Genomic DNA, 25,711 nt, shown 5'->3' with positions numbered 1-25,711 from the left:
TTTTTTTAAATATTTTTTATAATATTTTTTTTAATGTTTTTTTATATTTTTTTATATTTTTTTATATTTTTTTTATATTTTTCGTATATTTTTTGTACATTATTTTTATACTTTTATATATATAATTTTTATATTTTTTTTTTATATCTTTTTTAAAGTTTTTTGTTCATATTTTTTTTGTATTATTATGTACTTTTTTATATTTATTATCATTTTATTAGTTATGACATGTAAACCACATGTAAATGGCAATATTTACCGCAGGGCAAAATACGTTCAGCCTTCTGACTTTCTGTGTTTCTGTAACAACAAAAACTGTGGACATTTTCGTGTGAATAGCAATGTAATTATTGTGAATGCCCATTTCTTTCATTAACAGCAATTCTTTGACAGTAAAAAAGCGTCTGTATTTCCATGTAAACACCATGTGAATCGCCATAGAGAGAACAAAAGATTTTCTGTATTTCCGTGTGAATGGAAAAAAGGCATCAATAAAGTGAATGGCAGAAAAAAAATACTGTCGGCAGATAAGTTCTCGTGAAAGCTCACGGCTCTCTCTATTTCTCTCAGTGGCTTACGAGCAGAAGAGCGGGACCGACAGACACACTTGGACACAAGGATTCAAGTGTCCTTCAGTCTATTTGGATACTTTGCATTTTGCAACGATTTTTTTTATTTTTTTTCTACCATTCTGCGTCGTGGTGCTGCTTGCTGCTGCTGCTGTTGTTATTTGCTTGCTAAATGTGCTCTATTTTTGAGCCAAAGAGAGACAATGGGGTGGGGAGGGGGGGAGGATATAGAGAAGTACGAAACGAGAGGCGGAATGGAGCGAAGAGAGAGCGAGCGACACACACAGACAATGCCACTTTGGCTAATGAAATGCAAACGCCATGGCCCCCCCCTCGAGTGTCTGTGTGTGTGTGTGTGTATGAATATTTATATGTAGTAGAGTGTAAGAGTAGGTGTAGGTGTAGCTGTAAGCAAAATAGCTGTAAAAACATGAGAGGAAAACCCCGGCAACAGCACACACAGTGGCAACAGCAACAGCAGCAGCATCAGTGGCATCTTCAGGCTGCCTGCCACATTAATATTTATACTCTCCCACTCTCTTTCTCAGGGGGAGTGGGGGGGGGCAGAGCGAGCAGCGATGAAACCCGATTCATAACCGTTCTTTTCTTTTTTTTTTGTCCAAGCTTAAAGCTGGAAAACCCTGAACAGATTTTGGAAACAGCGCTTTAAAACGATTATAAATCGATTAAACTATACAAGGAAAAAAGGGATCAATGGAAAGGAATTCATTGAGTCGGAAAAACGTTGTCCATTTGAATACCCATAATAATATTTGCGAGTGTGTGCCAAATCAAGTGTGAATAAACGAATGCAAAATGGCTATAAGTAAAGCACTCGATTCAAGGTGTTAAAGAAATTCATTTGAAAAGATTTGTTAGAGCCTCAGTTAAAGATGTTTTTCTTTTTTTATTTATTGGATATGTTTTTTAATTTTTCTTTTTTTTTATTATGATTTATTGTATATTTTCGTTAATTTTTCTTTTTTGAATTATATTATTTTATTTGTCTCAAATTTTTCATCCTTATTTCATTTTCACTTTTTTTTTGTTTGTTTAAAATTTTTTTATTTTTGAATTTTTTTTTATATTTATGATTATTATATATATTTATTTATATTTTTTATATTTAATTTTTTTGTAGTGCTAAGATATTTTATGGTTTTTTTTTTTTAATAATTTATCATTTTTATTTCATTTGTTTTTTAGTATATTTTTATCATTTTTATTTCATTTGTTTTTTTAGTATATTTTTATTATAAATTTTTGTATCTAATTATTTATTTTCATTTTTTTTTTTGTTAAGATTTTATTTTATTTGTTCTTTAATTTTTCCAATTTGTCTCTCTATCTTTCTGCATTTTTCTCAAGTTGCTTCTCAATTACTGCCTGCCTCAATTATTACTTAATTTAATGAGAAATTCGAGCACATACATATATTTCCCAATTTCTTCGAAGAATTTTCCACAAATTTTCCACCTTGCCATTCTTTTTCTCTCGCTCTGCCAAAAAAACAAAAAAAAAAACTTTTGTGGATTGCTTTAATTGCCAAAAGAGTTGACAGTCAGTTCAGTCCTGACACGCCCTTTAAGCCAATAAACGTGCCAAACTTTTGCTTTTTTTTTAACCCAAAAAGTAGTGAAAAATAAATGAAAATTCTCCGCCAAAGTTGAAAGGTGAAAAGAGTGCCAGTCTGCCACTCGTTTTGTATGGGAAATCTCTGGAATATTCTTTGGATTTTAATTAGGGATTCGCCAGGGGAAACGCCAGGAAAAGTAGGAAATAGGGAGGAAAAAACTACAGAAAATCTCCATTGATTTATTCACTGATTTATTCATAAATTGTGCAAAACTCTTTGGGGGGCGGGGGAGGAAAAGTAAATGTTTGCAAGAAATGCATTTGAAATATTTGCCTTTATTTGTAGTGTTTTTGTTTTGCTGCTCTGTGAGGCAAATTAATTGAAATTAATTACTTCATTTACATTTACATTTGCAGTGAATTGAATTAAGTTGAAATCTTCGCGCGTGGACCAATATTTGGCTTTAATTTTAAATTTCAATTCAATTTTCAGGCAATACTGCTGTTTGTTGTAATTAACAAATGTGGTCTCCCCCCTCCCCCGCCCCCCCCTTTAATGGGGAAACTGTCAGCGACACTCTGCCTCGTGTAACCTTTAGTTAAAGTTACTGTCAAATCAAAAAAGCGGGGGTCCAGTCACTGGATTCCAATGCCAAATGGTCATCCAATTGGGTGGGGTTTTTTTCTTCCTTTTATTGCAGCCAAATATCGACACAAACAAGCGCGTAATTGAGTCTGCACTGTACAGGCAGTCCCGAACCCCCGCCCTGGGGTTTTCACAGCCATACAAATGCAGCAGAACAAACAAAAATTAAGCGCAAAAATTTTGCCCCGAAAAAGGTGTTGTTTGCGCACTGCCAAAAAATTCTTTTTAAAAAAATATCTTCGAATATTTGTGTACACTTTTTTATGTTGTAAATAGTTTTGAAAATATTTCTGTAATTGGATTTATGTCAGTTTTGGTACATATTTTAATTTATTTTGTGCCTGTGCTTTTTGTCAAAAATTTTGGAAATATTTGTAATTGGATTTATGTAATTATCGGTATAAAATTTTTTTTTTTGGTATATTTTGGTACATTTTTTTTACCTTTTTTTATTTTTATGGTATATTTTGTTGAGTTTTTTTAAAAATAGTTTTTTTCTTGTAAAAGAATTGCATTTATTATTTATGTACATATATAAATTCCATGTTTTTTTCTTGTAAAAAATTCTTATTTATTATTATTTTAAATTCCTTTTGATTCGATTTAATTTTTGTGACATTTTCAATGTAAAGTCCATTTTACACTCCCCTTTTCATTTGAGTGCAGGGTATAAAGGGGGTGTTTCTTTTTTTTTTTTGGCGACAATTGCGATGACAGCCAGGCACTGCCTCCTCCGTACCCGCCCCCTCCGCCGCCCCTTCATCACTCTGTCAATAGACATCAAAAATGAAAATTGTAATGCGAACATTTTTGGCAAACGGCGGAACACCGGGACTCGGACCCTGGCATTGCCGTCGTGTGGATATAACATTTGGCGGTTTCAAAGGGGGAGGGGCGGGAGGAGAGGGGGTACGGGTTCCGCCCGTTTGTTGTTTTTTTGTGCAGTGGATGTCCCTACTCCACCTCCTCCTCCTCCTCCTTCTCCCACCTCCTGCTGCACCTACATTTGGCTCTCGAAAGTCTCTGCCTCCTGCTGCTGCTGTCTGTCGCACCCTGAAGCTCCCTGCTGCTGCTGCTCTCGCTCTTCCTCCTGCTACCCTCTTCCCCCCTGCTGCTGCGGTCCCTTTGCTTTTCTGCTACTGCATTCCCTCTTAATTCTCCTGCTGCAGTACCTCGCTCCACCCTCTCTCTCTCTCTCTCTGTCTCTCTCTGTCTTTTTGGCTCTTCTGGTAGTTGGCCATATTGACAGCGGCAAATTCATTAATGTCACAAGTGGAAGTGGAGCGAGAGACAGGTAGGAGGAGGCCCCCCACCCCCGCCCCCTCAATGCCACTCTGCCACAGTAATCCAAAGTTTATATTTCTGGATGCCATTGTTAAATGGTTTGCATGAGAACAGCAGGAGGGCAGGAGAGCAGGGGGAAAAGTGTGCGAAGTGCAGTACGTGGGTGGAGAATCGAGTGGGGGATCCAAAGTGAGTTATCGATGGATGGAAGAGCCAGGATGCAGGACGCAGGACAATGCGCGCGTAATGAAGTGACAGCTTTATTGACAAATAAATTCTGTTTGACAACACTCAATGAAAACCAACACTCGCTTCACGCCCTTTAGGTACCAAAAAAAAAAAATACTAGAAAAATACTTGAAAAATACTGGCAAAACTGTGGGCCAATTGTGCAATTTGCTTTGATCCTTTGGCTATAAAATAAATTGCGTAAATATATATATAAAAAAAAAAATAGGGGAAGACGAACCGAAACGAAAGTTTCATTTGAAATTCAAATCATCAGAGAGACGAGAGAGAGAGAGAGCGATCAGTCAATGGGGAAAACAAAACTACAATTGCTGTGTGGCAGCAAAACCCACTGCTGTGGCGCCATGAATTATGCAACAAATGTGCTGCAGATTAAACACACAAAATGGCAAAGCACTTAAATTGACCCCCTAACCCCCGAAAACACACACATACACAGTGGAGGGGGGGGGGACTCAATGAATGACAGAATTGAATGGAAAGTCAGGAGTGGATTGTCATTAGCAGAAGGCAGAAGTGAGCAGACGACAGACAATTATAATTATTTCAATTATTTACACAAATAATAAAATGCAAATGGCAGAAGGAAGGTATGGGGGGGGGGGGGGGAATCCTCCAGTTGACAACCAAAAATCATCTGAATGAATGTGTGGATTGAAAGGAATACCCCTAGTAATCTCCTAAGAAGTGGAATTTAATTAAGTTTTCATTCGATTACAGAGACAGCTCGAAGAAGTCGAATAAATGCACAAAGCAAGACAGCCAATCTAGAGATTTCTCAATCAAATATTATTGGATTAAATGAAATATAAACTAATCTAATTTATGGTGACTTTCTTTGGTTTCGATTTAATCCGAAATAACAAAGATTTTGACAGAGGTTTAGAGTGTTTTGAGTCTTTTAATTATCTGCTCATCTTCATACACACACACACACACTCGCACACAATGCCTTTTCATTCGACTTGCTCTCTCACCAAAAAACCAAAACAATGCGAACGCAGGAGAGTTTTGCGTTGCACTTTGATGCTGTTGCTGTCGCAGCGCTGCCACTCTCCCGCTTTTATTCCATTGAGCTCTCTCCTTGTAGGCAAGGCGGCAGATTTGACAGAGCAACAGCAGGGTTCTGTAGATTAACATGTTAAAAGGCTGTTTCCCAAGCAGCGCTGCTACACTCCCATTTTTATTCCATTGATCTCTCTCGTTCTCTCTCTCTCTCTGTAGGCAGCTCTGTCAGAGCAACGGCAGGCTTCTGTAGATTAACATGTTAACAGGCTGTTAGCGATCGGTTCGCTGTTACGACTCTGTCAGAGCGCTGGGAGAGCACTCGGCTGTCGGCTGTCGTATGGTTTCGGCTTCGTATGGAAGCTAGAAGCTAGATTTCGGCTAGCGGCTGCTCCGACTCTTTGAATTGTTTTTGCATAGTTCTGCTTCGATTGCATTGAGTCACAGTTGCTGTTGTTGTTCAGCTTCTGCTTTATCGCTCTCACTAGGTCGGTAATTTCTTCAATCCTATGATTCTCTCTATAGCTTTCTCAGCAACACCAACAATAATGTGGATCCGCGTGTAGCTATCAAACCTCTGGCTGTCAAGCCTCTGGCTCTCAAACCTCTGGCTCTCAAGGCTCTGGCTGTCAAGTCTCTCGCGCTCTCACGCCTCTCCCTCTCACGCCTCTGGCTCTCAAACCTCTGGCTGTCAAACCTCTGGCTCGCAATCCTCTGCCTCTCTCTCTCAGGAAATAAATGAACACACGAAAGTATTCTTTATGGAAAGTTCCTTACATCCCGCCAGAATTTGGCATCAAAATTCCTTTAAAAAAACTTCACTTATTCCATGTTAAACCGATAAAATTCCATAAATATTTAAAGCCAAGCCAAAAAGTTATAGTTTTCCAATTAAATTCCACATGTTTTTTTTTGTTGCGCTGCGGTTCAGGTAAAAGTTAAACTTAGTCCCAGATCAGCCGCCGCACAATTCCTTGAAATCTCTTCGAAATGCACAAAATCGTAAGTGAAAATCCCCTCGAGGGCGAACAAAAGCCCGCATAAGTCGAGGGAGTAACTACCCAACAATTGCAAAACTCAATCTCGCCAGCCACAAAATGAAGACATTTTTTATCTCATGCGAGTGTGCGAGTGTGCGAGTGTCTGTCTGGTATCCTGAGGTCTCGTCTCAAGGATAAACCCCGTTTGAATGTGATTTCTGCGGCAAACCCAAGGAATGTCGCTTCTTTTCTCTCTCGCTCGCTCTCTCTCTCTCTCTCTCTCTCTGCGTGTGTTTGTTTCGGGCTACAAGCGGATTTGTTTGTTTGTTTGGTTTGGTTCATTCGTTTGTCTGTCTGTCCGTCGCATTTTATCTTTTGCCTCTTTATGGGCAGCCATTTTTTTTATCGCCTAACGTGATAGAGACCAACCCCCCACCCTCCCTGGGGGAGAGCTGGGCTCTGCTCTCTCTCTCCTGGCTTCTGGCTTATCTTCCAAGCGGCGTTTTGTAACAATTTTTATTGTTTTCTGTGACGGGGCCAGGCATCGCCTGAAGTTGGTGAAGATTTATCTTCTGCTTCGGAACGGAGAGCTTTACCCTTCCGATAAGCGACGAGAGATAGAGAGAGAGAGAGAGAGGGGGCCTTGGGGCCTTGGTTGAACGATTTATTTTCTATTTTGTGCCTGCAAAATGAACTCAAAATTAAATCAGAAGCCAGGCACAGCGAGCGTTGCCTGCTGTTTCCGATCAAAAACTGAAAATCCGACCCATATTCCCCAGGACTCGGCACGGCACGTGGCAAACAGCTTTGGACTGCAGCTCCTACTGCATTTTCCTTGCCCCCTGGGGGCAGGCAATCGCTTGACTTGATTTTTGATACGATTTCTGGCTTATTTCACAAATTTTTTGAGCAAACCAAAAGCGAAATGGTCGCCAAAAGGTAAAGGAAAGTCACGTTTCTCCCTCATCAATATTATGGCCACATCCTGTGGAATTATGATTCAGTAAATTGCAGAGGGGCCTGCGCTTATCCTTTTCTATAAAAACTGTAGGCCGACATTGAGTGACAATGAGAATGCAACAAACAAACAAAACAAAAACAAACACAGAACATTTTCTCCGCTAAAGCGACTGTCAGTTTCATGTCATCCAGGAAGCGAGGGGGGGAGTGGATTTCCTCTGACGACTTGACAGCCGGGCCGGGGGACGGGGGCGGGGGCGGGTGCGGAAAAAATCTCTACATTTATCACAATTTTCCAGCAACAAAAGAAAAGTGTCACCATGTGTGTGGGTGTGTGTGTGGGCGTTAAGAACTTCTTGCACTTTATTGAAAAAATATCCAGCGATATTTGAAGCTTGAACTTTTCCACCTCAACGGTAATCGATCCTCTTGCAACTTATCTCATATCGCACATACACCTCTTTTTTTGTCAATCATTAAAAATCAATCAAAAGGCACTCCAGCCCAGCAGCCAGCAGGTAGCTAATGGCAACGGTCCTGCCATCCTGCCGTCCTGCATCGAGCGAAGTAATGAAGAATGTGCGTGTGCGCATGAAATGCGCTGGGTAATTTAATCAGGCTTCCACTTGGGACACGAGAATACGGGAATATCAATCACACTTAATTTCCAGACTGCACGAGCGACGTGTCAGCCATGGCGCATACTTGATCTTTGAGCTCCCTCTTTCTCCCCCCCAATTGAGTGGGCAATCGAGCATAATTTCATACCTCATAAAAAAGGCTTCTAGCAAGTGTTTTTCATTTGATTGAAGAGCATTGTTGCAGGTCCATTTGGCAGGAATTTGGGAGGTCTTAGAGGAGGTTTTAGAGGCGGTTTTAGAGGAGGTCTTAGAGGAGGTTTTAGAGGAGGTTTTAGAGAAGGTTCTGGGGGATGTATTCTTGAGGGACTTCTTTGGCGAAAATTCTAAGCTAATTTTATATTTGATCATCACTCAAGTTTTTCCTGTCTCTCTGTCTGTCTGTGAGTTGCATTTCCGCCTCACAAATTACGTATACGTACACGCCGAGTGGTGTATGCCCCGAGGACAGGCTGCAGAAGGCAGGCGGCAGGAAGCTTGATGGCATTTCCCAATCAACGCCAATCAAATCAATGCCGTCTAATGGCATTAACCCATCAGCAGAGAACTTTCAGTGTGAGAGGATTGGGTTGGGGGTCCAACCCATCTACTCGTATGCATCCTGGACCATCGGCCCACCGTCTGACGTCCTGAAGTCCCGCCATCCCCCCACAACTCTTTTGCAAACTTTGCTTTTGATTCGATCAGGAAATGTTTGGAGTTTTTTCCCCTTTTTTCCCCCTTTTTCCCCATTTTTTTCTCCACTTTTTGCGGCCTGCAGTTGTTGGCCTCTTCTGTAATTTTGCCAACACGCTGGCCACTGCTGCCACTTTGTGGGCGTGGCAGTGACGTCTGTATTTGTCCGGACAACGACATTGCATCCCTTCCCCCCGCCCCCCGCCATATGGAAATTTTTATCAAAAATCACTTTAAGGCTGAATTTTTTGATGTCCAAAGAACGTTTTCGGAACGTGCCCAAATGCCAAATCACGTAACACCTCATTGAGCTCATTAAATGGACACGCTGGGGTTAATCTTAACCCCCTTTGAGCCGCAGAGAATTTCTTAAAGGCTGAAAATTTGCAACCATCTGCTGGAGCCATAAAAGCGCTCTTCCGAATGGATCTTAACGACCAGCAGCGTCTCATGAAACATTAAACAAAATATAAATTGAGGTGGGGTCGAGGTGTAGGAGGGGAGTGGGGGCGGGGTCTCTCCAAAGGGAGGTGTTTGTGTGTGCTTGTCCCCTGTCATGTTATTGATGAAATGTTGTCAGGCCACGTTTTTGTAGCTCCTTTGGTGAAGCCGATACCCCTTGCAGGGAAGGGTATAATGGGTTTGAGGGGGAAGAAAGAGTTTTTTTTTTTGGGAATTGGAGCCCAAGTCGTGGACATGAAAGGACTTGCAAGGCAGAGGAATAGCCCCAGAAAGTATGAGGTTTTTTCTTTGAGAATAAATCCCACAGTAGCCAAATAAGGTATGATATTTTTTGCACCTATGGATAGATAGCCATTTTTCGATGAGAAATCAGCCCATCAGTAATTAAGATAATTTCTGGCTACTTTTTTTGAGTGTTTTTTTTTTTTTATACAGAGAGCTGAGAACGATTTATAGGAACACCTTCCATACGAAAAATCTCTCGAAATTCCAGGGTATCTACCGCCACGAAACCTGGTAGGGTAGCCATCTTCCTGTCATGATTGTGTTTTTTTTTTTTTATTTGTATCCATGATGAGCGGAAAACTATGGCAACAAAATCAAACAAAAGCCAGAGGATGATGGACGCCAGGACGAAGGCGTTGGAAGCAGGCGCCAAAAAACACATCAAATATTTAAGGGGGTGCTGTGGGGGTGTGGGGGTTGCCTAGCAATTCAGCAGACACGAAAATTTAATAGCTTCAACAACGGGGCAAACGAAAAACTTGATGGGCCAAAAAGTTGTATGACAGATAGAGAGGGAGGGTGGAGCAGGGGGTGCATTAATAGTCAGGGGAGGGGCGTATGGGTTGTGCAACAAAATTTTCAACACTTGCCGAAACATGTCATGAATGCGAACATGAAGGCGACGTGGCCAAAAACTGGTAGAAGAGAGAGAGAGGGAGAGCCAGGGGCAGCTGCCAGAGGGCATAAAGTAGAACAGGAAGAGGAACAGGAGAGAGAGAGAGAAGGACACACACACAGAGAAACACGTGACATGCGGCGGGGCACATGCTTTCGTGGGTTCAAAGTAGTTTGTCATAAAACAGGAGCCGAAAAAACAAAAAAGTGGGATCCTAGAAGCCAAAAAGAGGGTCCCAGAAGTCAGGCAGAGCCTTAAAAATTATATAATGCTCAGGCATATTGTTTTTTATAACTTTTCTTGGCACACCCCCCCCTCCACCCCCCCACGTACCGCCCCAGAAAAAAACCCGCAGTTCAATGAACTCCAAAAAGAATTCCATTTGTTGGCAAGCCTTTGGTTCGTGTTGTTCTCCTGTCGAGCGCCTGTCATTTCCATTCTCTAATTCGACTTTTGGCCAAAAACCAGAAAAACGTAGGGCCCCAAGAAGAAGCACGAATTTAATGCCAGAAATTTTGTATGGGCAATTTTTAGCATCAAATTGCAATTAATCAGAGATGGGACACATGTGTGTGTGCAACATTTTGTTGCAAGCAGAACTGTTGTGTTGACAGCGATAAATGTCCCGAGCATTTATAATAATTTGCGACTAATTTATTGCCCGACACATTGCCCCTTGATTTGGTTTTCGGTTTGTGGCGCGACTTCGTTGCACACTTACAGACATCTGGGGCATGCAACCAATGCGACCAATAAGTGAAATTAATGTTGAAACATACCTGAAACGAAACAGAGCGAGAGAGAAGGGAAATTAGTTTTCGAAGGTCTTTAAAAAATATAGAAAATAAATATGAAAGATTTGGGCAAGAAAAGTGGAATATATGAGGGATTTATTTGGTTTTTTTTTTTTGTGGTGGAATTTGTGTAGCTATCATATCATAACAATTTTTATAAAATATTCCCAAAAAACAATGTCTGATAATTTGTATTGGCTTTTATTCAGTTTTTCTTCTAGAATTAAATTCTACACTCAAGAGAAAGGAAATTAGTGTTGAATTCTGAGAGCTAAATATTTTTTTGTTGAAAAACTTTAAACTGTAGAAAATTATGCAGTTTTTTTTAATGAAATATTCCCAAGAAAAGTCTATAAATATTGATTTAAGATTTCGTGAGCTTTTCCCCACAATTTATTAATTTATTTATTAAAAAGCATTTTTGTGTAAAAAACCAAATAATCAAATAAAAAAAAAGACCAAGAAAAAACTATAAAAATTGATTTCTATACATTTTTGATAAGTTTTCAGCTGTAATGATTTTTTTTTTCACAATTTATTAAATCTTTTTGTTTAAAAAACCATCAAAAAACATTAAGAAATGAATTTATAAATTAAGAAATAATCAAATAAAGACAGATAATTTATTAAAATTTAATTAAGATACTATTATTGATTTAATTTAATTACTTTTCATAAATTTAAGCAATTATATTAGTCCCAACCCCAAAAAAAACCCTTTCAATGCTGCAAAAAAGTCTTGAAAATAATTTCTAAATTCCCCGAAAATAACCATAATTTTCGTTGCAAAAGAAAAAGGGTGATAAAAATATTTTTCACAGTATAGAAAAATTTCGTAGCTTCTTTGATCCATAAATTCTTATACCATTTTTTTTTGCTAGCTTATCGTGAAATATATTTTCTTGGCATTTTCCGAACCAACTTTATTTTCGTTTAAAGTTTTTTGTTTTTTGTTGTTTTTTCTGTTGCAAGCGCACTTTGTCGCATAAATCTCTTGCATATGCATTGAAATGTGTCTAATGGGAGTTAAAGTTGCCATAAATAAGCAGAGGATACCCCCAGCAGTGGGTAGGAGGTGGGTCCTGGGTCCTTGTCCAAAGCTTAAAGACACTCAATGTTTGAAAAGGCGTAGGAGAGTGGCACGCACGTACTCTGGACACATGTACGACAACACAACACAACCGCTGGGGTAATAACTGTCCTTGTGTTCTCAGTCATGCTGTTGCTTGCTGGGGTGTCCTGTTTGTATCCTTCCACACACACAGAGAGACAGAGAGAGACAGAGTTTCCGTTTCAGTTTCGTATTTTATGCAATGCGGCGCATAAAACTTTGCGCTTAAACCTTGTTGCTGGCAAAGCAAACAGACAGAGACACTGACCACCATCTCTGTAGACCCTCAACAGTGCCGCCTACACTCCACTCCACTCCACTCCACTACGCCGCCCCTTCCATGATGCTTCAGATGCCCCGGCAGTAACCGTATGCTCGCTCTCCCGCCTCTGTCCAGAGCGGTGGATGTCTCAACACATTTTGCACGGTTCGTTTGGGGGCGCGTGACATGTATATGAGAAATTATACCGATGACTGCCTGCCTGCCACATGCCCCTTTCTCGAGAGAGGGACAGAGGTGCCAAAGGATGGCTGGTTGCATGTGCCGCATGCTGTTTTCATGCTCGAATGGATAGCCTCCTCCTGCTTCCAGTCTTATTCGATTTTCCACCTTTTCTGGTTCTTTTTTTTGGCTGGGCGAATAATTTATTATTTTTTTGCTCTCCCCCCCCCAACCCAAAAGAATGCATAATTCTTCGGCCACAGAACGACTTTGGTCTCCTTAATTCACTCCCGGACAGGACATGTTGGGCCCGATGTCCTTGTAATGAAATTATTTGTCAGCGCAAATGATTTTCAGTTCTCTTATTTTTTTTTGGCTCCTCTTAAAGTTGGATTTTCCCAGCTTTCAACGAAAGGGGCGATTTTTTGGCGTCTGGTTTTTCGACAATCTATAAATATTTAATGGTTTTTTTATGCTGCAACAAATATTTGCACAGCATAGAGGCGGCAAATCTCTGTGGAAACCAATCCTTTCTCTCTCCTCTCTTTCTGCTTTTCACGGAATCACTTTAGGCATTAAAATATTAATAACAATTTTGTGTTGCATATTTGCAGGCTCTTGATGATGATGATGGACGACAGATGCGAAAAAAGCTGGCAGAAGCAGGTACAAATAAATTGACAAAATGCAAATCAGCAAAAGGGTAAAATGTTTTTGTCGGTAGATGAACTGTTGTTGTGGTTTTTTTTCGGGCATTGTTGACTTTTGAAGGGATTTGCCAGTCACAGATTGAATGGCATGTCCATGGAATGTTGGAAGCTGATGGATTGAGGGGCCTTTGTATGATTTAAGGCAGGAAAAAATCTTTAGCTAATGCCCAAAGTACATCACAATTATCGGTACCATAAAGCTCGATAAATGGCCACTGGTTATGGCGATAATTAATCGGAATTTAAGTGATTCGATTACGGTTTCGATGAGATTGTTTTGGTTCGTACAGAGGGAATTTCACCTCATAAAATATTGATATTTATTCGATTAGTTTTTGATGAAAGTATTCATTCAATCTCTCATGAATTTTCTTAAATATATTGCATTTATCGATCTCAGAAAATATCGATTTGTTCCGGTTTTTTTAAAATAATTGTATGATTTTTTTGATTGTTTTATTTCTATCGTTTTAGCATAAAATATCGATATTTCTTCCATTAGTGTTCGATGAAAGCATTCATTCAATCTCTCATGAATTTGCCAAAATATACTGCATTTATCCATATAAAAAATATAGATGAAATCCTATATTTTTTCAATAATTTTATTATTTTGTAATGGTTTTATTTCCATTGTTTCAGCATAAAATATCAATATTTATTCGATTAGTGTTCTATGAAAGCATTTATTTTATCTCTCATGAATTTTCCTAAATATACTGCTTTTATTGATCTAAAAAATATCACTTAATTTCGATATTTTTAAAATAATTTTCTGATTTAATAAACATTTTATTTCCATCGTTTTTTTTGTAATATCGATTATTTATCGATAATTTAATGATTGGTCTGCGGCCTCAATTCGTTTGTTTCCTCATTAAATATCGACCTATAGATTTTTTGCTTAAATTTTATTTTTTGTATTATCGAATATGGATAAATCGATAAATATCGATAGACATACTTTACTCCCCACGTCAATTTATCCATATTCTATAGCTTTTAGCTCTTCTTTAGCAGAGCATACCCACTTCGCTGTGGAGCAAACCTCAATTCCAATTTCCGTTTGGGGCCTGCCCCTGCCGCATGGCATGTGACTTTTGAGCCGCATCAATTTGCGCTGCATGCAAAAACAGCAGCAGCGGGGGGCAATTTTTTTTTTGGTTTGGATTTGAATTTCTGGCTTTTGGCTGATGTTTAACATAAATGATTTTATAGCCCAAGGGGCAGGGGAGAGCAGGGGAGACCTCTATATAGTTGTCCCCCAGGGCATGTCGATGATGATGAGGCTGGCTGGCAGGCAGGCAGGCAAACGATTAATTGCCAGCGATAGCAAATGGTAACGAGGGGCGTGCCCCGTTCCCTCTTCTATGACATGCATTGTGAACAGCTAATCACTGTGAAATCAAGCCCCACAACCCAGTCCCAGCCACAGAACCGAGTGCCCAGAACCCAAACTCAAACCCAAACCCAAGCCCGAGCGATGATCATTGGACCAAAACGTGACATAATTTGGCCTCCACCGTTACGTAGGGGGTGTTCGAGCGGGGGGACGTCTAATTGCTGTTGCAGCTGCACCCTTTTGCATCCGTAATTAATGCCGGCAAGGCTGCGCCCATTTCCTCCATTGAGAGAAGCGTAGCAGTGGCGCAGGAACCATTCAATTTGTTGTCCATTTTCCACCGATTTTTCGATTTAATCCATATTTTCACCACCCCCCTTCCCTCGCACCACCTCTGCGCATTAATTCATTGCAAATTTAATTAGTTTAGTCGATAATAATATTGTTTTTTGGGCACACAAACACACAAACGAGTGTTTGCTTTGCCATCAATTATTATTTTTCATTTGCTGTAATGGAATTAATGCCGGTGTTCAATTCTTATTATTATTTATAATAATTGATGATGTGCATGGGCTAAGCGAAAAACAGTTTTCTAATTTAATATTTAATGAATTGGGATTTGGATGTTGTTTCAAAATTTGTTTAAAGCAGCGGGGATTAAAGAACAGCTTTTATTTGATAGGTTTTCAATCGATTTTTATGCATGAAAGGTCTATGGAATTTTGCGAGTCTGAAAGTCAATGAATTCGTATAACACCTGCCAATCAAACGATTCTTTGCTTCGTTGAATTAGAAGCGAAGAATAGCCCTGTTTTGTAGTTTTTTGGGGAACTTTTTTTCGGAAAAAAAGATTATTTTAAGATTTTTGCTGAAAAATAATTTTTCCTTGAAGGAGCAATAAAATTAAATTCAAGTGCATGAAAATACAAAAAAAAAATACTACAAACATACTAAAAAAATACTACAACAAAACTATAAAAATACTAGAAAAATTCTAAATAAAATACTAAAAAATACCATAGTAAAAAACTAAAATAAATACAAAAAAGTGACACAACATATAGCAATAAAATGCAAAAAGTATGAAACTAAAATACTAAAAATTCTATTAAAATACTAAACAAAAAAAAAGTATATCTAAATTATTACGAAAATTAAAATTTAAAAATACCAGACTTCTGTGGCATTTTGCAATAAAATACCAAATAAAATACCGGAAAAAATAGTAAAAAAAAATACTAAAAATACCTTTAGAGTACTACAAAAAATGGAAATCAATGCCAAACAGTTGATTGGTGACATATTCGATACTACCAATACTACCAATACTTCCTGTAGAATCTACTCTGAAAAGTGTGCCAAGGAAAATCGTTTCGAAAGGCATAACGGATTATCCTCCGAGCAAAGGATAGTTGACTTCCTTTCGTTCTTGAATAATCTTTCGTGTAGCTTGCTTTCATTAAATTTTGCTGTTCCTTAAGACTTCATGGAGTCTCATCTATAGACCTAATTTGCGGCTAAGAAACACATCCTGTCGTGTCCTTCACTGTCCTGGCTCGTTGCCAATGGCAATGTGTGTAATGTTTCCAGAAGTTCTGCGGTTTAGAACTGCCTTTCCATTTGGGTTTATTAAAAATTCCATTACAACCGCACAAATTGAGACCGAAAACTGACAAATCAAAATTAAAGTGATTGCTGGGGCATGCACCATAGCAATGGTAACGACTGCAACTAGCGACAATGTTAATTGCAATTGTAATTGCAAGCACACAGATACACACACACAGATACAAACACACCGATACACAGCAGAGAGAGAGATGAAAATCACAGGAAGGAAATCGGCTTTTTGCTTTTTTTGGGTGCCCTGGCGCTGGGGTTCTGTCTGGTTCTGGGTGTCTCAGGTGAAATATGCGCTAATTAGTGTGTCCGCCGCTGTGCGAGAAGGGGTGCAACTGCAACAAGGGGGCAGGGAGGGGGTAGGATGAGGTGTAGAGTGCTGCAGCGAAAGGAAAGCCATTCACTTGCGAAATATGCGAAAAGCAAAGACAACAGAGAGTCCGAATCAGAACCAGCAAGAGCAGCACCAGCAGCACCAGCAGTAGTTTCTTGCAACAGTAGTGGCACAACAAGTACGCAGTTGTTGCAATTGCTGCCCTGCCCAACAATAGGAACAACAAAGAGATCCATATACAGGCAACAGCTCTACAGCTATACTGCTCTACGGCTCTGGCAGCAACAAACAAAAACCAATTACAATTATATCTGCGCTTGGTTAATCATGTGAGGCCCCGACGCTCTACTACGCCAAGAGCCCAGGCCAGGCTCGTGTGCCTTCCACTTCCACCAGTCGAGAGGCAAAGCTTAAAGCTACTGCCTGCACGATGGGTTTTCTGCCGACGCTTTTTGGGGGGAAGACATTCTACAAAAGGAAATCCTATAATAGAACTAGACCCATGAAATCGGTGTTGTTTTCAAGGAAATATTTTCATTCTCATTTTTCCAAATAGAATTCCTGTTTGGTATTTTTTGTGTAGTATTTTTTATATATTTTTTTTAGGTATTTATTCCAAAGACTTACTAAGGTAATGTAAAATTGTATCTTTTTTATAGGTATTTTTTTATATAGTATTTTGATGGTATTTATTTTTTTTTGTATATTAAATGGGTTTTATTTGGTACTTCATTAGCCGTTCATTATTTTTTTTTTGTATTTAATTTGATATTTTTTTGGTATTTAAATTGATATTTTTACTATTTATTTGGTATTGTTCGTAGTTGTATGGTATGTTTAGTATTTATTTGTCATTTATTTATTTGGTCAATTTAAGTGTATTATTTTATAATTTTCAGTATATTTTTAGACTTTAGTATTTTTAGTATTTATTTGGTTCTTTTGGTCAATTTTAGTATTCAATTTGATATTTTCAGTATGTTTTTAGCTTTAGTATTTTTAGTATTTTCTTTGAAATTTTTCAGTATTTTATTTGATATTTTTCAGTATTTTATTTGGCTTTTTTGTATTTTTCTGTATTTTATTTGTTCTTTTTTTTAAACCCCAATTTTATTTCAGTTTATTTATTTCTCGTGTAAATAAAACGGGTCTTTTAGTATTTCTTATGGTATTTTTTAGTATTTTGTTTTCAATAATGTGATTATTGCATCGGTGCAAAACTGATCGTGGCAAATACAGAATCTAAAACATCTCTCGTTTCTCTGCAGCTAATTCTGTTCTTGTTTCTGCTGCTGCTGTTGTTGTGGCACGTTGCACGTTGGCACGTTGTTGCTTGGTGTTCCGCTTGGTGATCCGTTTCGGGGGGCTATATGCGGCGGATATCCAGGATTTGTTGGAGGCACAACAACACTTTTAGGGCTACTTTATGCTACAGAAAAGAGGCCTGCAACTCATTCGAAATGTTGCCTGTGTGCGTGGCATGCAACCGCTGCTATAAGTTCATTTCCGCTCGATTGTATTTTGGCGCTTTTTCTCGTTGGATTTTCATTTTTATTTTTTGCTTTTTCCAAGAGTCAACATAAACAATGGTCAATGGTTCTGTTTTTAATGCAGTTTTCGGTCTTATTTTGTTATTGTTTCGTGCTTGTGGCAACAACACACTGTTGGGTGTGTGTGGGCTGTGGCTGTGGCTGTGGCACGTGAGATAAGCCACAATTGGCGCTGCGGAAAATTTAAGTAAATATGAAAAAGGAAAATCATTTTTCCTCACCCACCACCCCGCCACGCCCCGTACCGCCCTGTTCTGCTGCTGCTACTGCGGCAAATGCAATTTGCATTCATTTGTGGCACTCTGCCATTGATAGGGCATTACGCATACGCAACGTGTTGCAGGAAACCAACCTAAAAGATGGCCAAGAGATTGGAGGCAGGTGCCACATCAAACACACTGATCACGTTGCCTAATCAGGTTGCCAAATCATTTAATGATGCCCCACTCTTGTGTCCTGTGCCCTTGGGGGGGGCGGGGGTCCATACACAGAATGTTTTAAATATTCGGCAATGACTGGGTTGGAAAAACTGTTTTTCCCCCATGAAAGTCATGTCACGCCTGCGGCTGGGGCGAAAGGGTTTTCGTTGCATTGTGGGGGTGGGGGTGGGGGTGTGGGGGGTTGGATCCTGCGGCCTGTCTAGTCATTCTATTTGCAAATTGACGTTGACAGGCCCTGAAACAGCAACAGCAGCAACCAAAGAGCTGACAACACATGTTTCATTGATTTGCTGGCATCGGTTTGGAGCCAAATTAGTTTACAAGCCGCGCATAGATCATGTTTTGGTGGCTTAAAGCGTAAAAGTTGTAACCGGGATTTCCGAGAGAGAGAGTTTTCAAAGGCTTGTTGTGATATGAGGGATTTTTGGTGTCCGGAAAGTCCATAAATACAAAAGAAAATATGTGTTGTGATTTGAGGGATTTTTGGTGTCCGGAAAGTCCATCAATTATTATCAAATTCAAAAGAAAATATGTGTATTTTGTTGTTGGATTTTTGGAACCGAAAAGTAAGTCTTTAAATCACAGAAAAATAACATTTTGAAGGAATAATTGCACTGGAAAGTGTTTTGGGAGTAACAGTCTTGGTCCTAAATGGAAAATGGAATGCGCCTGAATGATGTAGCCATGAAAAAGAAGCTTAAAAGTGGTTAAAAATCCCTAAAAACAGGAATCCCGATGGATTTGTGGGATATTTAAATGTGTTTTTTCCACCCAGAAATGTTTCTGCGGGGAATTAAGTAAACACTCGAACCCTAGGCTTTGAAAAAGAGTAATATATACCTATATATCCTATACATCCTATATATCGTATATATCCTATGTATCCTATATCCCATATCCTATATATCCTATATCCTATATAAAGAAAATATGTGTATTTTGTTTTTGGATTTTTGGCATCGAAAAGTGAAATCATAGAAAAATCACATTTTGAAGTAATAATTGCACTGGAAAGAGTTTCGGTAGTAAGACCCTATATAGTCTATATATAGACCCTATATAGTCATCCCATATAACCAAATATATCCTCTTTCTCTTCCAAAAAGATCCCCTTAATGGCGAATATATCCTGGACTTTTGACTGGATATTTTCAGAATATTTAGAGCCATCGCTTTTTTGAGTATTTTCTGGCCTTTAGAGAGATTTTCCTCTCTCAATTCAGGCCCTATTTCCTGCCCCTCATCCCCTCTTATACCTTGTAGATTTATTTACAGCAAACAATAATATTTAGGAACGGAACAAAAATCTGTGCTCTAACCGCACAAAAATCCATGAATCAACCTCCTGCCGAATGGCTGCTGCTGCCAGATTTTTGCAATTAATTTAATTAGCTTTAGGACACCATTAAAAACAGAAAAAAAATAGTGGAAAAAGGGGGTACAAGAAGTGCCATTTAAAAATGCAACAAATCGCATGGGCAACAAAATGGCAAACATTTTAATAATTAAACCGCACAGAAAAATGCTTATATTTGCGGATATTTTTTTTATTTTATTTTTTTTTTTGGCTCTAAAAAGGGGGCAAAAAAATAAAAGAAATGTAAAATTTTTGCAAGCGCATAATTTGTCAGCGGTGCAACAAAAGGCAGGTCAGGGTGCCCCTGGCTCCCCTCTGGCTGTTAACGAAGAGGGATCAGCATTTGGGGCCATAATTAACATGCGGCAGTGGCAGTGGCAGCAACAGCCAGAGCCAGAGCAAGAGCAAGAGCAAGAGATGATGGCGCACAGGAAAACGAACGTCCAAAAAGCTCATTAACATAATGTGCGGTTACCTGGCTGGCACCACCCCCACCACACCTTAAACCCACTAGTCACCTAGAATCTTAGCCTATTTTGCCAGCACCCAGCCTCGTTTTACACCTGCATTTCCAAGGCAATTGCAGGGAGATAGGATTTTTTTCTCCATTTTTTTTAGTAGTAGGTCTGGGGTTTTTTTTTTATGAGAAATCTGCGGTCCACTTAATGGGCCACAAAATGTTAAACACAAAAAAAAACATGGAAATAAGAGCACTAGCCCATTTGGCTAAGATTTGGACTAAAAAATACCCTTTAAGTGGAGAAAAAATTAAAAATTATGGAAGAAAAAAATGAGAAATACAAATATTGCCAGAGAAATTCATTTCTGAGAGGAATTACCATAAATGTTAGCACTTTCTAGCTTTTAATGGGTATTTGACTAGTCTTATATTCAATGGATCTGTATCTAGACGCTTAAGGGAAAGATCTACCAAATAAGAGCTCTATATTTGTATAATTTTGGAAGAAAAAGTATTTTTTGATAGTTGTTGATGTCACGCGTCATGCAGCAGTGCCCCTCAGTCGGTGGAAGGCGCCTTGCAGCCTGGGAACAACAATTTTGAGCCTAGAATCCCTACCCACTCAATCAATACACCCTTCTGCTCTACAGGGTATTTGAAAAACTGCATAAAAATGATAGAAGGCTGAAAGCCTTACACCTCATAGCCAGGCCTCACACTCCTCACACTCCTCCCCCTCCCACTCCCACTGCCACCTCTTGCCGCTTAAATCCAATGCGTATTTCCTTTCCCTTTGGCTTCAGTCTTAAGGACATGCCTTTTGCTATTTTTTAGCTTGGGTCCTGGCCACACAACGTGTCCAGAATGCTAAGCAGTCCGGGTGCGGAGGGCTGGGCGATCCATGTCGCACATTTCACTTTGGTTTATGAAAAATTCATAACAAAACATTTCTCCCGTCACGGGCCAAGGCGACACGAACCAACCCAAACCAACCCAAACCATTCCCCATTTAAATGTTAATGCAATTGAAGGGAAACCGTTGGAGGGTCCTTTTATAGGGATAAACTACCTATGTATCTGCCACTTGAACCGGGAATAAGTTTCAAGAGAGCGCACAGAGCGCACAGAGCGCATGATGTGGCAGCCAGTTAGTTATCAAAATGATGGCAGTAATTAAATGAAAATGCACTTGACAGCATGGGGGGCAAAAAGTTCAGCGTTGCACCCAAGAAAGTTGCAAAAAGACGCCACAGAGAGAGAGAGCAACGCTTAAGTAATTTCTTTCAATCTGTAGAAACATGCGGGTTGGGAGATGGTATGTCAACGTCATTACGTCCTCCCGTTGGCAATTGTCGCATTTGTATTGCTAAACCAACAACAGAGCGCAGAGCCATGGCCACTGGAGTTGGCTTAAACGATTCCACACATAAATATGACAAGTTGTCGCCGGCAGCAGCAGCAGCAGGAAAAAAGGGAAGAGGCAGCAGTTTTTCTTGAGACATCTTTTGGTCCTTGTGTGGGGGCTCCTCAAGTGGCAAGATGCTTATGAAAACTCATGTGATGTATTTGTGGCCATTAAATGTGGCAAAACGACAGAACCTTGGCTATTTACGGTCGGGTGCTCGCTCCTGCTCGCTCCTGCGTGCGTGTCTGTGCGTGAACAGTAATGAATATTTATGTTGGCCATAATATTTTCATAGCCTCTATTAGTTGTAGTGTGTGTTGGGTATTTGTAAATATAGGGAAAAATCCCTACCACCCTCCCTCCCACCCTCTTTTGTGTGTGGGCAGTTTTCCATCTCCGCAAATCATTAATCAATTTACCGCAAAATGTCATCGTCACCTGCTCTCAAAAAACCAAAAAGAGCTACGAATATCATCATGATGGCGATGATAATATTTCTGTGGCATTAATTAACAGTAAAGACAGAAATACGCCGTTTTTCTGTATTTTATTTGTTCTTTTTTTTAAACCCCAATTTTATTTCAGTTTATTTATTTCTCGTGTAAATAAAACGGGTCTTTTAGTATTTCTTATGGTATTTTTTAGTATTTTGTTTTCAATAATGTGATTATTGCATCGGTGCAAAACTGATCGTGGCAAATACAGAATCTAAAACATCTCTCGTTTCTCTGCAGCTAATTCTGTTCTTGTTTCTGCTGCTGCTGTTGTTGTGGCACGTTGCACGTTGGCACGTTGTTGCTTGGTGTTCCGCTTGGTGATCCGTTTCGGGGGGCTATATGCGGCGGATATCCAGGATTTGTTGGAGGCACAACAACACTTTTAGGGCTACTTTATGCTACAGAAAAGAGGCCTGCAACTCATTCGAAATGTTGCCTGTGTGCGTGGCATGCAACCGCTGCTATAAGTTCATTTCCGCTCGATTGTATTTTGGCGCTTTTTCTCGTTGGATTTTCATTTTTATTTTTTGCTTTTTCCAAGAGTCAACATAAACAATGGTCAATGGTTCTGTTTTTAATGCAGTTTTCGGTCTTATTTTGTTATTGTTTCGTGCTTGTGGCAACAACACACTGTTGGGTGTGTGTGGGCTGTGGCTGTGGCTGTGGCACGTGAGATAAGCCACAATTGGCGCTGCGGAAAATTTAAGTAAATATGAAAAAGGAAAATCATTTTTCCTCACCCACCACCCCGCCACGCCCCGTACCGCCCTGTTCTGCTGCTGCTACTGCGGCAAATGCAATTTGCATTCATTTGTGGCACTCTGCCATTGATAGGGCATTACGCATACGCAACGTGTTGCAGGAAACCAACCTAAAAGATGGCCAAGAGATTGGAGGCAGGTGCCACATCAAACACACTGATCACGTTGCCTAATCAGGTTGCCAAATCATTTAATGATGCCCCACTCTTGTGTCCTGTGCCCTTGGGGGGGGGCGGGGGTCCATACACAGAATGTTTTAAATATTCGGCAATGACTGGGTTGGAAAAACTGTTTTTCCCCCATGAAAGTCATGTCACGCCTGCGGCTGGGGCGAAAGGGTTTTCGTTGCATTGTGGGGGTGGGGGTGTGGGGGGTTGGATCCTGCGGCCTGTCTAGTCATTCTATTTGCAAATTGACGTTGACAGGCCCTGAAACAGCAACAGCAGCAACCAAAGAGCTGACAACACATGTTTCATTGATTTGCTGGCATCGGTTTGGAGCCAAATTAGTTTACAAGCCGCGCATAGATCATGTTTTGGTGGCTTAAAGCGTAAAAGTTGTAACCGGGATTTCCGAGAGAGAGAGTTTTCAAAGGCTTGTTGTGATATGAGGGATTTTTGGTGTCCGGAAAGTCCATAAATACAAAAGAAAATATGTGTTGTGATTTGAGGGATTTTTGGTGTCCGGAAAGTCCATCAATTATTATCAAATTCAAAAGAAAATATGTGTATTTTGTTGTTGGATTTTTGGAACCGAAAAGTAAGTCTTTAAATCACAGAAAAATAACATTTTGAAGGAATAATTGCACTGGAAAGTGTTTTGGGAGTAACAGTCTTGGTCCTAAATGGAAAATGGAATGCGCCTGAATGATGTAGCCATGAAAAAGAAGCTTAAAAGTGGTTAAAAATCCCTAAAAACAGGAATCCCGATGGATTTGTGGGATATTTAAATGTGTTTTTTCCACCCAGAAATGTTTCTGCGGGGAATTAAGTAAACACTCGAACCCTAGGCTTTGAAAAAGAGTAATATATACCTATATATCCTATACATCCTATATATCGTATATATCCTATGTATCCTATATCCCATATCCTATATATCCTATATCCTATATAAAGAAAATATGTGTATTTTGTTTTTGGATTTTTGGCATCGAAAAGTGAAATCATAGAAAAATCACATTTTGAAGTAATAATTGCACTGGAAAGAGTTTCGGTAGTAAGACCCTATATAGTCTATATATAGACCCTATATAGTCATCCCATATAACCAAATATATCCTCTTTCTCTTCCAAAAAGATCCCCTTAATGGCGAATATATCCTGGACTTTTGACTGGATATTTTCAGAATATTTAGAGCCATCGCTTTTTTGAGTATTTTCTGGCCTTTAGAGAGATTTTCCTCTCTCAATTCAGGCCCTATTTCCTGCCCCTCATCCCCTCTTATACCTTGTAGATTTATTTACAGCAAACAATAATATTTAGGAACGGAACAAAAATCTGTGCTCTAACCGCACAAAAATCCATGAATCAACCTCCTGCCGAATGGCTGCTGCTGCCAGATTTTTGCAATTAATTTAATTAGCTTTAGGACACCATTAAAAACAGAAAAAAAATAGTGGAAAAAGGGGGTACAAGAAGTGCCATTTAAAAATGCAACAAATCGCATGGGCAACAAAATGGCAAACATTTTAATAATTAAACCGCACAGAAAAATGCTTATATTTGCGGATATTTTTTTTATTTTATTTTTTTTTTTGGCTCTAAAAAGGGGGCAAAAAAATAAAAGAAATGTAAAATTTTTGCAAGCGCATAATTTGTCAGCGGTGCAACAAAAGGCAGGTCAGGGTGCCCCTGGCTCCCCTCTGGCTGTTAACGAAGAGGGATCAGCATTTGGGGCCATAATTAACATGCGGCAGTGGCAGTGGCAGCAACAGCCAGAGCCAGAGCAAGAGCAAGAGCAAGAGATGATGGCGCACAGGAAAACGAACGTCCAAAAAGCTCATTAACATAATGTGCGGTTACCTGGCTGGCACCACCCCCACCACACCTTAAACCCACTAGTCACCTAGAATCTTAGCCTATTTTGCCAGCACCCAGCCTCGTTTTACACCTGCATTTCCAAGGCAATTGCAGGGAGATAGGATTTTTTTCTCCATTTTTTTTAGTAGTAGGTCTGGGGTTTTTTTTTTATGAGAAATCTGCGGTCCACTTAATGGGCCACAAAATGTTAAACACAAAAAAAAACATGGAAATAAGAGCACTAGCCCATTTGGCTAAGATTTGGACTAAAAAATACCCTTTAAGTGGAGAAAAAATTAAAAATTATGGAAGAAAAAAATGAGAAATACAAATATTGCCAGAGAAATTCATTTCTGAGAGGAATTACCATAAATGTTAGCACTTTCTAGCTTTTAATGGGTATTTGACTAGTCTTATATTCAATGGATCTGTATCTAGACGCTTAAGGGAAAGATCTACCAAATAAGAGCTCTATATTTGTATAATTTTGGAAGAAAAAGTATTTTTTGATAGTTGTTGATGTCACGCGTCATGCAGCAGTGCCCCTCAGTCGGTGGAAGGCGCCTTGCAGCCTGGGAACAACAATTTTGAGCCTAGAATCCCTACCCACTCAATCAATACACCCTTCTGCTCTACAGGGTATTTGAAAAACTGCATAAAAATGATAGAAGGCTGAAAGCCTTACACCTCATAGCCAGGCCTCACACTCCTCACACTCCTCCCCCTCCCACTCCCACTGCCACCTCTTGCCGCTTAAATCCAATGCGTATTTCCTTTCCCTTTGGCTTCAGTCTTAAGGACATGCCTTTTGCTATTTTTTAGCTTGGGTCCTGGCCACACAACGTGTCCAGAATGCTAAGCAGTCCGGGTGCGGAGGGCTGGGCGATCCATGTCGCACATTTCACTTTGGTTTATGAAA

General features: G+C 39.6%; 2 protein-coding genes across 2 annotated transcripts in view; one reads left to right on the top strand and one right to left on the bottom strand.

The window, feature by feature from the left end:
* LOC108154948 (regulating synaptic membrane exocytosis protein 2) overlaps window positions 1-25,711 on the top strand; it is a 186,268-nt gene that overhangs the window by 15,629 nt on the left and 144,928 nt on the right. The window contains exon 2 of the mRNA XM_033390192.1: window positions 12,906-12,957. The gene's annotated coding sequence lies outside the window, so the exon portion shown is untranslated. The remainder of the gene's footprint in view (window positions 1-12,905; window positions 12,958-25,711) is intronic.
* Window positions 1-25,711, bottom strand: part of LOC108153852 (protein couch potato) — a gene marked incomplete at its 5' end in the record, with an annotated part of 81,722 nt that overhangs the window by 30,542 nt on the left and 25,469 nt on the right. The window lies entirely within an intron of this gene.

The sequence above is a fragment of the Drosophila miranda genome, chromosome 2 (genome assembly GCF_003369915.1).
Source record: "Drosophila miranda strain MSH22 chromosome 2, D.miranda_PacBio2.1, whole genome shotgun sequence".
NCBI classification, from domain to species: Eukaryota; Metazoa; Arthropoda; class Insecta; order Diptera; family Drosophilidae; genus Drosophila; species Drosophila miranda.
Note: the sequence above shows the minus strand (reverse complement) of the source record. Positions and strands in the feature narration are given on the sequence as shown.